This window comes from Bombina bombina, chromosome 2, assembly GCF_027579735.1.
Source record: "Bombina bombina isolate aBomBom1 chromosome 2, aBomBom1.pri, whole genome shotgun sequence".
Classification (NCBI taxonomy): Eukaryota; Metazoa; Chordata; class Amphibia; order Anura; family Bombinatoridae; genus Bombina; species Bombina bombina.
In genome coordinates, this window is record NC_069500.1 from 364,158,454 (window position 1) to 364,170,577 (window position 12,124).

The 12,124-nt window shown below is 36.4% G+C and overlaps 1 protein-coding gene across 10 annotated transcripts in view; it reads right to left on the reverse strand.

Moving 5' to 3' along the window:
* PITPNM2 (phosphatidylinositol transfer protein membrane associated 2) overlaps nucleotides 1-11,734 on the reverse strand; it is a 545,415-nt gene extending 533,681 nt beyond the window's left edge. For all 10 annotated transcript variants that reach the window (XM_053701788.1, XM_053701795.1, XM_053701793.1 and 7 more), the window contains exon 1: nucleotides 11,454-11,734. The gene's annotated coding sequence lies outside the window, so the exon portion shown is untranslated. The remainder of the gene's footprint in view (nucleotides 1-11,453) is intronic.
* Nucleotides 11,735-12,124: the final 390 nt, after the last annotated feature.

The window sequence follows — 12,124 nt, forward strand, 5'->3', positions numbered from 1 at the left end:
TAAGTTAGTCATCAATTCTACACACTCAAAATGTCACTATATCAGGGGTTAACAAATGTATTAAAAATTAGCAGCCAACCGCACATAAAAAAAAAGGAACCATAGAATCATTTTTATCCGTTTTGAATGGTACATCTTGGCTGTATGTGTGGATTTCTTTAAAAATGTTAAAACATATGCTCAGTTTACTGGTTAAAGTGCCATACAAGTGCAGAGCATTTTGTTATTGCATTGCCGCTTGCCTATAACTGAGTCTCTTGAAATAAGTTAAAAATCATAGTTAAATGTAGCCACCAATTAGCAGGCGCTACCCAGGGTACTGAACCAAAAATGTGCCTGCTCCTAAGCTTACATTTCTGCTTTTTCAACTAAAGATACCAAAAGAATGAAGAAAAATTGATAGGAGTAAATTAGAAAGTTGCTTAAAATTGCATGCTCTATCTGAATCATGAAAGAAAAAAAAAATTGGGTTTTATATCCCTTTAAAATTAAAGTTAGCTACAGAGTAGCAACACACTACTGAGACTCAACTGAACATATTTGGTGTATATGTGCAGCCACCAGCTAGCTCCCAGTGGTGTACTGCTGCTCCTGAGCCTACCTAATTATGATTTTCAACAAATGATACCCAGAGAAGCAAGACATTTTGATAATAGAACTTTAATTTTAATATCCTTTCAATAATAAAAAAAAAAAAAAGTGTGCTATAAAAAAATTACAATCAAAAGTGGGTGGCACACCTCTAACTCTCTCACGACACAATGTCACTGTTCTGATTTATTAGAGCATATCATTTTTGCTATGTGTTTAAAGGACCATGAAACAGCAGAATTGCATAATCATCAAGTGATTAATAAAAAGACAATGGAATTGCACTTAGTATAAATTTTAAAAGAGCAGTAGATTTTTTTCTGAAAAATGTCAGTTCAAATTTCCATCCTCCTGTATCCTGTGAACTCTTGCACATGCTCAGTAGGAGCCCCCCTCAGGAGTTCCAAGCCTTGAGGTTCCTGAGTAGGACACAGCTGATCAGATGATCAGAAGTGGTAGTCACATGACCCCAACAATCAACAGTTGTGTGCTGCTTATGAGGTGCAATCCGTTGATTGGCAGGTTTGTATGACTTGCTTCTAATCAGCTGACTGGCTGTGTACTTCTTGGGAGCTGAGCTGAAAGGTCTTTATGGGGAGTTAAACACAGTTACCTAGGAAAAATAATTAAAAATAATACTTACAATAATGATTTAGAGGGTGTATGACAGCAAAAGAGAAACTATACAAAAGAGAATTTTATTGCTCCTTTTAGGACTTTTAAATTTGATTTAAATTTTTTGTTTCCAGAAATCAACAACATATTGGTAAGCAATGTTTTCCAGTCGTCAAATGGCAGTCAAATGGTTAAAAGGCAATTGGGGAAAAGCTACAATATTGTATTCAGCTACCAGCAATAATATCCCCAGGACATAAATTACAGGCGTACTTCATATCTATATCTAAAGCCTAAGCCAGTTTTCCTTGTATATCTAATCTATTCCTTTCTTGAGTAAATATAAAGGACCAAAAAAGGAAAGTCAACAACTCTGCTTATTGCTTGGTTTACAAAGAACAGATTTATTTGCATTTTACTCACAGTAACATTTATTATTAAACAATCTATTTTCTTGTCTGGTTTGACTTTGAAGAAGCTAAGGCTGTATCCAGCTAAAAGCAAGAATATCATTTATTTTATTCTTATTATTACCAGAAAAAAAGTCTGACAACAGAAAGTAACATTCCTATTTCTGTAGGGATTTCTTGCAGCAACATGATATACAGACAAAATTGCTATGTACTTAAAAAGGCATTTTAACAGCTCATCCTTTTGTGAAGAAGAAAAAAAAAAGTACTCTCCCCCAGGAAAGGCCAAAAGGCAAATTCTGTAACCTGCAAATCAATTAAAGGGACACTGAACCCAAATTTTTTTCTTTCGTGATTCAGATAGAGCACACAATTTTAAGCAACTTTCTAGTTTACTCCTATTATCAAATTTTCTTCATTCTCTTGGTATCTTTATTTAAAAAGAAGGCATCTAAGCAATTTTTTTGGTTCAGACCCTGGACAGAGCTTTTTTATTGGTGGGTGAATTTATCCACCAATCACCAAGAACAACATAGGTTGTTCACCAAAAATGGGCCGGCATCTAAACTTACATTCTTGCATTTCAAATAAAGATACCAAGAGAATGAAGAAAATGTGATAATAGGAGTTAATTAGAAAGTTGCTTAAAATTGCATTCTCTATCTGAATCACAAAAGAAAATATTTGGGTTCAGTGTCCCTTTAACTGGTTTAAGCAATTTGCAGAATTTTAAAACCTAAGTTACAGATTATGCTTTTTGGCCTCTGTAGAAGTGTGGAAAAAGGCCACATTTTTACACAAAACCACGTGTTTAATGCCCACTTAAAGCGATGGTAAACACAGAGATATTGTAATATAAAAGCTTTAATTTTGTATAATAACATACATTTGCAGTACAGTAATTTAACTCTGAAGATTGTGGGTGTCCTAATCCTATCAACTAGAAACGCACACAGCAGATTTCTCAAGCCAAACACTGCTCTATATCTGCCCCTAATTGTACTCAGAAAAGGTTATAAGGCAATGAACCGTAAAACAATAGTTTTGCTAACATAATGAATTTGTATTTGTCTATTCCACTAGAAGTTTGGCTTTTGAAAAACAATTGCAGTAAACAAGGTGTTAATTTGTTTTTATAATGTTTACTCATAGCTGATATAGAAATGTCTTGTACTTACAGCATGTTTAGTGTCCCTTTAAGAGCAGTTTAATTCTGAATAGAAGCATATTTTACATTCATTTTGTATGCATTCGCAAAATAGCAAAAATGGTTTTAGTGAAAGTCATCACTGTTTCCACAAATGTTTTTTACTGTGCAAGGTGCATCTGAATCAAACTTCCATTTGCCCCCCCATCCCATCCAATCGCTGTGCTTACTCAGAGCCAGAGATGGTTTATATCACAGACACTGCAAGTGACAGAATAATACTTTAAAGTGCTCATAAGGAAAACTAATCCATTATACAAATGCTAAGTATGGATCAGCAATTGAGCACTACATTGCAAAATATCTGCACATCAAAAAAGTTTTTTTTTTTTTTTTTTAATTTAAAAATGTGCATCGCAATTTTTTTCTCTCTCTACATTTAATGCTAATGTATTTTTTAAAAGATTCTCTTTTTTTTGTATTGTTGAGCATTTTTAAAGTCACTTTCGTCGTTACTTTTTTCTTGTCATATCCTGCTGCTTTTAATTCATAAACACCCTAAAATTATAAGTGTTCTATCATTTCTAATAATTTCACCTCATATACACTTAAAGGGACATGAAACCCTAAAATTTTCTTTCATGATTTAGGTAGAACATATAATTTTAAACAACTTTCCAATTTACTTCTATTATTAAAAGCCCTTCATTCTCTTGGTATCATTTGCAGAAGGAGCAGCAGTGTACTACTGGTTTCTAACTTAACACATGGGTGAGCCAAAGACAATCAGTGTATAGATGCAGCCACCAATCAGCAGCTAGAACCTAGGTTTCTTTGCTGCTCCTGAGCATTCAGAGATAAACCTTTCAGCAAAGAACAACATGAGAAGGAAGCCAATTAAATAATTGAAGTAAATTGGAAAGTTGTTTAAAATTACACGCTCTTTCTGAATCACGAAAGAAAAAAATTGGGCTTCATGTCCCTTTAATATACAAGTCATCTTTAATTACAGTTTTCGTTTGAAGAAAATTACTGAAGTAACACGGTGATAGGAGGTGGCCATGGGTGTGGAAAATTTTGAAAAATCATCACCAGTTATTAGGAAATTGCAAAAGTAAATTAGGATATATGTAAACAACAACAATTCAAATAACACATTTTTTGAAAGGGAGAGGAAACATTTGACTTTGTAAAATAACAATGTTTATTTATGTCTAGTACAAAAACATTGCAATTAGGGTTGCCACCTGTCAGGGAATGACCCGGACAGTTCAGGTTTCCATTTGTTTCTGGGTTTGAAGCAGAGTCAGATCTGGACATACTAATGTTTGGTGGGAAACAGCCACAGCCAAAAAAGGTGATTTTGTGCATTTGCAACACACTGCACATGCCTACAGTTATTTATCTCTTTCATGTATTTCTTTGTGTGGCTATGTGTGAAAGAGTGAGTGCGTGTGAGTGAGTGTGTGTGTGAGTCTATGTGTGAAAGAGTGAGTGTGTGTGTGTGTGTGTGTGAGTCTATGTGTGAAAGAGTGTGTGAGTCTGTGTGTGAAAGAGTGAGTGCATGTGTCTGTGTGTGTCAGTCTATGTGTGAAAGAGTGAGTCTGTGTGTGTCAGTCTGTGTGTGAAAGAGTGAGTGCATGTGTCTGTGTGTGTCAGTCTATGTGTGAAAGAGTGAGTCTGTGTGTGTCAGTCTATGTGTGAAAGAGTGAGTGTGTGTGTGTGTGTGTGTGAAAGAGAGTGTGTGTTAGCGAGTCTAAGGGCTCCATGTACTAAGCAGTCAGCGAGCTACCCGCAACAAATCTTGCGTCAAAACTCGCAAACTGATATGTACAAAGCCGTCAATTATGTTAAAACTCGCATCTTTAAAATTGCGAGCGTACTTATCCGCCAAACCTCGCTACCTCTCCATTTTTTACTGTAATTAGACACATTTGACCACCAAGAGTCAAGAAAGAGTGTGTGAAAGAGAATGTGTGTGTGTGTTAGCGAGTCTATGTGTGAAAGAGAGAGGAGAGAGAAAGAAAACTAGTTTGTGACAGTGAGTTTGTGAGCGTGCATGAGAATCTGTGTATGAGATAGAGAGTGTGCGAGACTGTAAATATCTATGGGGGAGTTTGCATTTATATGCCATTGTAAATAATTTGCTGCGCACAGCACAAGAGTGTTCTGGTTTGGCCTGAACCTTAAAGGAGCAGTGTACTGTAACATTTTTGTCCCCAATGACTTGTTATATCAGCTGCAGTGTATAAAATGGGTTTGAAATGTATTGTTTATGTTTATTTTTGTATGTTAAATAGCTGCATTTTCGCTTTGAAAACACAACCCATTAAAATAGACTAAGCTTGCAAAGATATGACATCCTTATCACTCAAATGCTTTCTTTATATACAATACTTAGAAAAAACAATTGAAAATTAACACTTTAGAAATGTATCTCTTCCACTCCCCACTGGGAGTGTAATTTCTTCTGCTGGCTGTGTTTACATAGATTGTCAATAGCCTATACTTTAAGGGGCCAGAAAAACAATTGTTTTTCTTTCACGATTCAGAGAGAGTGTGCAATTTTAAACAACTTTCCAATTTACTTCTACAGTATTTCTAATTTGATTTGTTCTCTGTATCATTTGTTGAAAACAATACCTAGGCAGGCCCAGGAGCAATAATACATTACTGGGTGCTAGCTACCGATTGGTTGCTACACATATATGCCTCTTGTCATTGGTTCACCAGATGTGTTCCGCTAGCTTCAAAACGTGCAGTGCTGCTCCTTCAACAAAGAATACCAACAGAATAAAGTAACTTTGATAATGAAAGTAAAATGGAAAGTTGTTTGAAATAATATGCTCACTGTCTATCTGAATCATGAAAAAAACATTTTGGGTTTCATATGCCTTTAAGTATAGAACCTTTTTCAGTACAGGTAGTGATGCCACAAGCAAAATCAGCTATTTCAAATACCGATATAAAGACAAAGCTGCTATGTGTAAACAATTTAATACACTCCAGCAGGTAAAACGGATCGTTGGGAACAAATTAAAGGGCCATAATATCCAAATGTTTAAACACTTGAAAGTGATGCAGCATAGCTGTAAAAAGCCGACTAGAAAATATCTCCTGAACATCTCTATGTAAAAAAGAAAGATATTTTACCTCAAAAGTTCCTCAGTAGCCACCTCCCATTGTAAAGGATTTCTACTAAGCAGCATTTTAGTGTGTCTGTCCTAGGACAGCTTAGGGAATGAGCCTCGTGAACTCTCATATTTCACCAATCAGGTAAAGGAAGCTTACTATGAAATCTCATGAGAGTTAAAGTGAAGGTTAAGTTTACATGTGTTCAAGACATTAATGCATCATTGGCTAATATAATAAGCTGTTCGCTAAATTTATTCCATGTTATATGACATATTTCATTTTTTTTTGTATTATACTAAGCTGCCTACCGTTAGCGTCTAAACTCCACCCCACCTCAGCTTCTGGATTTTGGATGCTGTTACGTATAGAGCGGCCCCACCCGCTCTATGCGCATCTCCAAAGCTCGTACACGACGAGCGTAAGCATTGCGCATGAGCAAACCTCAGATGTCTATCACCAATGCGCATGCGATACTCCTCAATCACAAACAACAATGCGCATGCGTTAATCGCCGTTTGCAACATAGCGCTGAAGGAACAACTATATAGTGTTCATTCAGTGCTATGTTGTGCGATTGAGAGATTAGCAGTTTTTGTTTAAGACCGGACACGTTGGTAACAATATTTAGTGTAGGTGGTCCTATTTAAAGCTACTACGCATGCGCGAACGGGAGCGCACGCTGGAGTACAAAATATAGAATAGGACAGTAGCGCATGCGCTTTTGGAATAGTAGGCGGGTGACGTAGATCCACGGCCACCTAACGGCCAGAAATTCAATTGGTACTTATAAGAACGTGATCAAGAGGGGAAAAAAAACAAAAAAAACAAAAAAAAAGGGTTGATTGTTATCATCTTAAAATAGAGATTTTATACAGCGATAACTTTATTTCAAAGATGATTTCATACAGGTTGATGAATGAAACTCATATTTATTTGTGACAGATAATTGAATTCTATTTCGATATACAGGTAAGTTTACCTTCACTTTAAGTCAAATCTCATGAGATCACAGTAAGAGTTCATGACCTCAGCACTGCTGATGCTGATTGGCTGCTGTTCATTTTTCTTTTTTTACCTGCAGCTGGGAGCAGGTGAAGTATAACTTTTTACACAGAACTTACTCTGCTGAGCTGAGGAGATTGTGAGGTAAAATATCTTCCTTTTTTACATAGAGATGCTCAGGTGATATTTTCCTGTCAGCTTTTTACAGTTATACTGCATCAGTTTCAAGTGATTTAGCATATGAGTATTATGTCCCTTTAAAGGGGAGAAAAATTTAGGGTAATCTGTTTCATGTCCCTTTAACAAAGAATGCTTGATTGAACGTATACACTGGAGAGATGTGGAAATCACTGCTGGGATTGGGCTAATACTTCATGTGTTCTTGTATATTGTGTATGGGGGACACGTCATATTTTAGAGAGACATTTGATTTATTTACTGGGCACTGACATCCACTATTTTAAAGGTTTACAAAAGCTGTATATGTTTAAACTGTTTGCAACATAAGCCTAAAACAATTAACATATATAGCCAATTCCTTTACAATAAAAACATATGCAGTGCAAATTACTGTTTACGTCAATAGAGTACCACTAAATAGTAAATACAGAAGAATTGCATCATAAACAAGTGCCTAATGAAAAGACAATGCAATAACACTTACTCTGAATTTCAAATAAGCAGTAGATTTTTTTTATTCTGCCAACATTTTTACACCCCATTTGCCAGCCCCCTGTATCATGTGACACCCATCAGCCAATCACAGCTTAGTATACACATACCCTGTGAACTTGTGCACATGCTCAGTAGGAGCGGGTATCAATTAGAAAGTTTTTTTTAAAATGTTATACTCTGAATCATGAAAGGTTAATGTTCCTATTAATAGCAATTAATTGTGTAATACTATAAAAAAAACAGGCCTAGCAATATAACCAAGTACAAAGACACAGAGGAATAGGCAAAGGGGATGGAATTAAATGGTGTTAGGTTTTATAGCAGTTTGGAAATTACCCTGTATAAATCTTATTTTCTTATTAAAAATACATACTCAAGTATTGCTGCTTTATTGTGCTTGTTTGTGCCACATCTAATAAAACACTGTTCCACATATCAACGACAAGTTATGACCTTTGTTAAAATACAGGTACAACATCATTTATACAGACTGCTTGGGGACTGGAAAACGTTTAGATTTCGGAAAATGTGTATAGTTCCAACTGTATAAGAGGACAGCTTTCAGATTGGATGGAACCAAGGGTAAACAACAATATCTTATGTAATGTAGGCAATATTTACATGTTTATACATGCAACCTAAACACAGTTTTATATCATTGTTAATACTTTTGTATACATAGTATATAGACTATAGTTTGTATTTTAGAACACACAAAAAACAAAACGAAAAACACAAATGCGCGCAGAGAAGAGTGTGACTTACTGGTGGGGAAAATAGTAATTTAATCATTTTATTTAAAAAATAAATTTTAATGTAAAAGTCTGGATATGAGAATAATTCCAGATTTGGGGATTTGTACCTGTATATTGTAAAATAGATATTCTCATACCTTGGCATATTTGACGTAAAGTGAAAGCGATCCAGAAACATTTTATTTTAGAAAGTAACAGACAGCAATAATTGCAGATGAACCTATGCTGTCAAAGTAAAGACACATAAAAGTCATATATAAAACTCTAAATATTATTATTTTCAGTACGTTTGCACTGTGCTAAGTTCTACAACAGGAGTAAACTACCAGCGACAAACAGCACTTTAAGAGGAGGACAGCAAGGAGAAGAGGTTACTTTGAAAAGAAAAGCCTTAAAAAGGGACAGTGTACACCAATATCCATTTAACTGCATGTAATAGACACTAATATAAAGAAGAATATGCACAGATACTGATCTAAAAATCCAGTATAAAACCTTTTAAAAACTTACTTAGAAGCTCCCAGTTTAGCACTGTTGATTAGATTGACTGGGACACCCAGTGAAAGGGGCCGGGAAAACAATAAGAGCAGATCCCCCCCGCCCATATGAAAAGACAGATAATATAAACAGGAGTCTGTAATCGCGTGTATGCATCTAACACTGCGGGGCTAGGTTAGGAGTCTGAAAATCATCACAATGTTATTAAAAAAATAAGCAAAACTATACATAGTTACAAAAAACACTTCCAGATGGGCTATATAAATGGATCATCTATAAGACATTTATGCAAAGAAAAATCTAGTGTACAATGTCCCTTTAACCCCCTTCGCCAAAAGAAAGCATTTTTATTTGAACAAATGTATTAACGATATTCAGAAAGCCTTTCACAGAGAATACCATAGACTAGCGTGTTCAGCTTTAGCAAAATTGCTGCATGTCAGTGGATAGCTGGTGTCCATTTTCTACAGCTTCACTACAACCAATATAAGGAGATTTGCCTTGTTGAATGGAGTAGCTAAACCCTGAGATGTTCTCTGCTTACAGAAAAATGGACAAACATGTCAGTGCTGAACAGTCATCTAAATGGCATATTAGTATAACCCTCCCTTCCAAATATTTCATTGTATTACAAGACAGGAGGATTTGGGGCATTTGTAAAAATAAAATAAAAAAATCAATTATATTTTAATTTATTAGGCTGAATGAACAGGAAAATCACAGAGTCAATTATCTGAATAAAATGTCCAAACTGTATTAGAACAGTTATTTTTAATTTGGAGTGAAAGGCGAAGATGTTTTTCATGCATATGAATAAGAAGCAATTAAACACGACAAACCTATTTTTACATTGAGAAGGGTTAAGTAAATGGTGCTTATATTTATTTAAAAACTATCAGGAAATTAATGTTTCTACACAATTGATATTATGAACGGAGCCATGTGGATACTGATAAAACACACACAGCTGTATTGGTGGACAAACTTCAGAAAACACAACAATAAAAAGTGAGTTTATTCAGCATATGAATATTCATGTACAAGCAATAGTTTTAAATAACCTCTTTGAAATGCTAGAAAGAAAAACAAACAAACAAACAGCCCTTCAGGTCACTTGTATAAAAACACATCTATAGGTTAAATAATATAGAACAAATACAATATGAAAATGTAAAACATCTTTAGAAACAAGCATACCACAACTGGTGAGATACTAGTTTATTTAACAAAATGTATTGGCTAGACAAGGTTATGCAATAAGAAGGAAAAGTGCAGACTGTGTGGGCATTATCTGGCAGCAAAATGGTTGGAACACAGATACCATAGAAACACACTGAGAACCCCACTGCAAACAAGGCTATCTTTGGGCACTCAACTACCAGCAATAGCTGAAAAAGCTTAAATTTTTATTATTATGACTTATGGACTACTTATGTGTTTATATGCAATAAAACAGAATAAACATGCACATCTTAATGCTTTATTGATAAGGGAAGATGCATACCCAAGTGTATTATAATGATGTATTGAACCATTACCATCCCCAGTGTATGAACATTTGGTGACTACTAATCAGTTACCTGCATCTGTTATATATATATATGAAGTACCTGTATTTCTCAATGTATTAACCCCTTGGTTGACAAAGACAAACCAATGTGTTTGCTGTCCTCTCTAGCAGCCAATGAGTTAATGCCATCTATTATCACCATGTAAGAATGCTTATGAACTGTAGGTATCACATGACCTCAATAAGGGTCTGACAAATATCAGGAGCTAGGGAGCCACAGCTCTTGGAATTTTAATTCCAGCTACTAGCATTTGCTTTACTCTACATATAACTACACACAGGCACCCTTGCCAGGCTGCAAAAAAAAATTACATCAAATGGTCCTCGGCATTCTTTCTGGGACCTAGATTCGACAACTGTATGATCCTATGTTTATTGTAAATAGATCATTCTAACATCTCTGTACAGAATTCCCAGATTACCATACATGGGTCATATTACTTTGTGGGACCTCCTAATTGCTGTAAACCCCATCTTTATGTGGGCCCAGGATATGCGGTTTAAAGAAAATCTTATCTTTACTATAAGAGACTCAAGTCTGATATTCATGGATCTTCATTGGATTCCTGAACACTATACAAAGAAAAACATAATATTGATATTAAATTAGCCAGTTATTTTACAGTATCCATCTCTACCTTATATGAGATCCTCTGACTGAGTACTGTACATAAATCACTATGAGACTCCCACATTATAGTACATATTAAACCATGTCTAAGAGATCCTCTGCCACACAGAAAATCTTTATTTAGTGCTTTACTATGCCTATAAATCCCAGTAATATACACATCAGATCCTGAACTCCGTGCAGTAGCCAATAAACAAATCCTATGATGTTTAGATTGCATCTATCTGGCATACAGTTCTACAGGAAACATGTCATGCATGATACAGGTAGAGAGCTCCTCATGAATGATGATGTACATAGGTGATCATCGCGGCATGCATGCTAAGCACACAGTGCAGTTGCAGCAGAGGCGTAAGGAGCCAGCCAGGTACACTGCAAAGCGACAGGGTACGTGCATAGCACGGTGCGGGCAGATACCACCTACCTCCGGGTAAGATTCCATTCGTCCTCGCGGCAGCACGCGCAGGCCTACACCGTGCAGGGAGGTGCGCGTGCAGACACCCCTGGAAGACCTGTGCACCCCATCCCGCAGCTAGGCTCAGCCGGCCTTGCGCATCGCTTGCTGCTGCCAGGCTGGCATTGCACGGGGCAACCTTGATGCTAACACTGCCGACCTCACTAGTAGATGCCGGGTCTTGCCGTAGGAAGCGCTATTTTCGCTAGGAAAGGGGGTAACTGGTTTGACAGCTTCGGTATGAATAGGAAGCCTGGCCCACAATGCTGACACTGAGCCCGCATCACATTCCCTCACTGAGTCTGGGAGGGGTGAAGAGCACATGGGAGACGGTGGGGATCCAGAGACACCTAGTGCCTAATGCTCGGCAATGCAACGTCTCTACACTCTACCTGTACCACCAGCTGGTAATTAAAGGGTATTGCGGATGGGTGGGGAGGGCGTTGCATATCTAAAAATCGTAGCCACTGCTTGAGACTGAGTAATGTGCCAAGTGGCAATAGTAGCTTTATGAGGACACATAGTCATGGTGAGAATATTTATGTTTGATAATAAAAAAATACCTTATTTTTGGCAGCCACCGCGGTGAATTCATTTCCATGATTAACTCTAGGTACCATATTCCCTAGGACCAATATGTT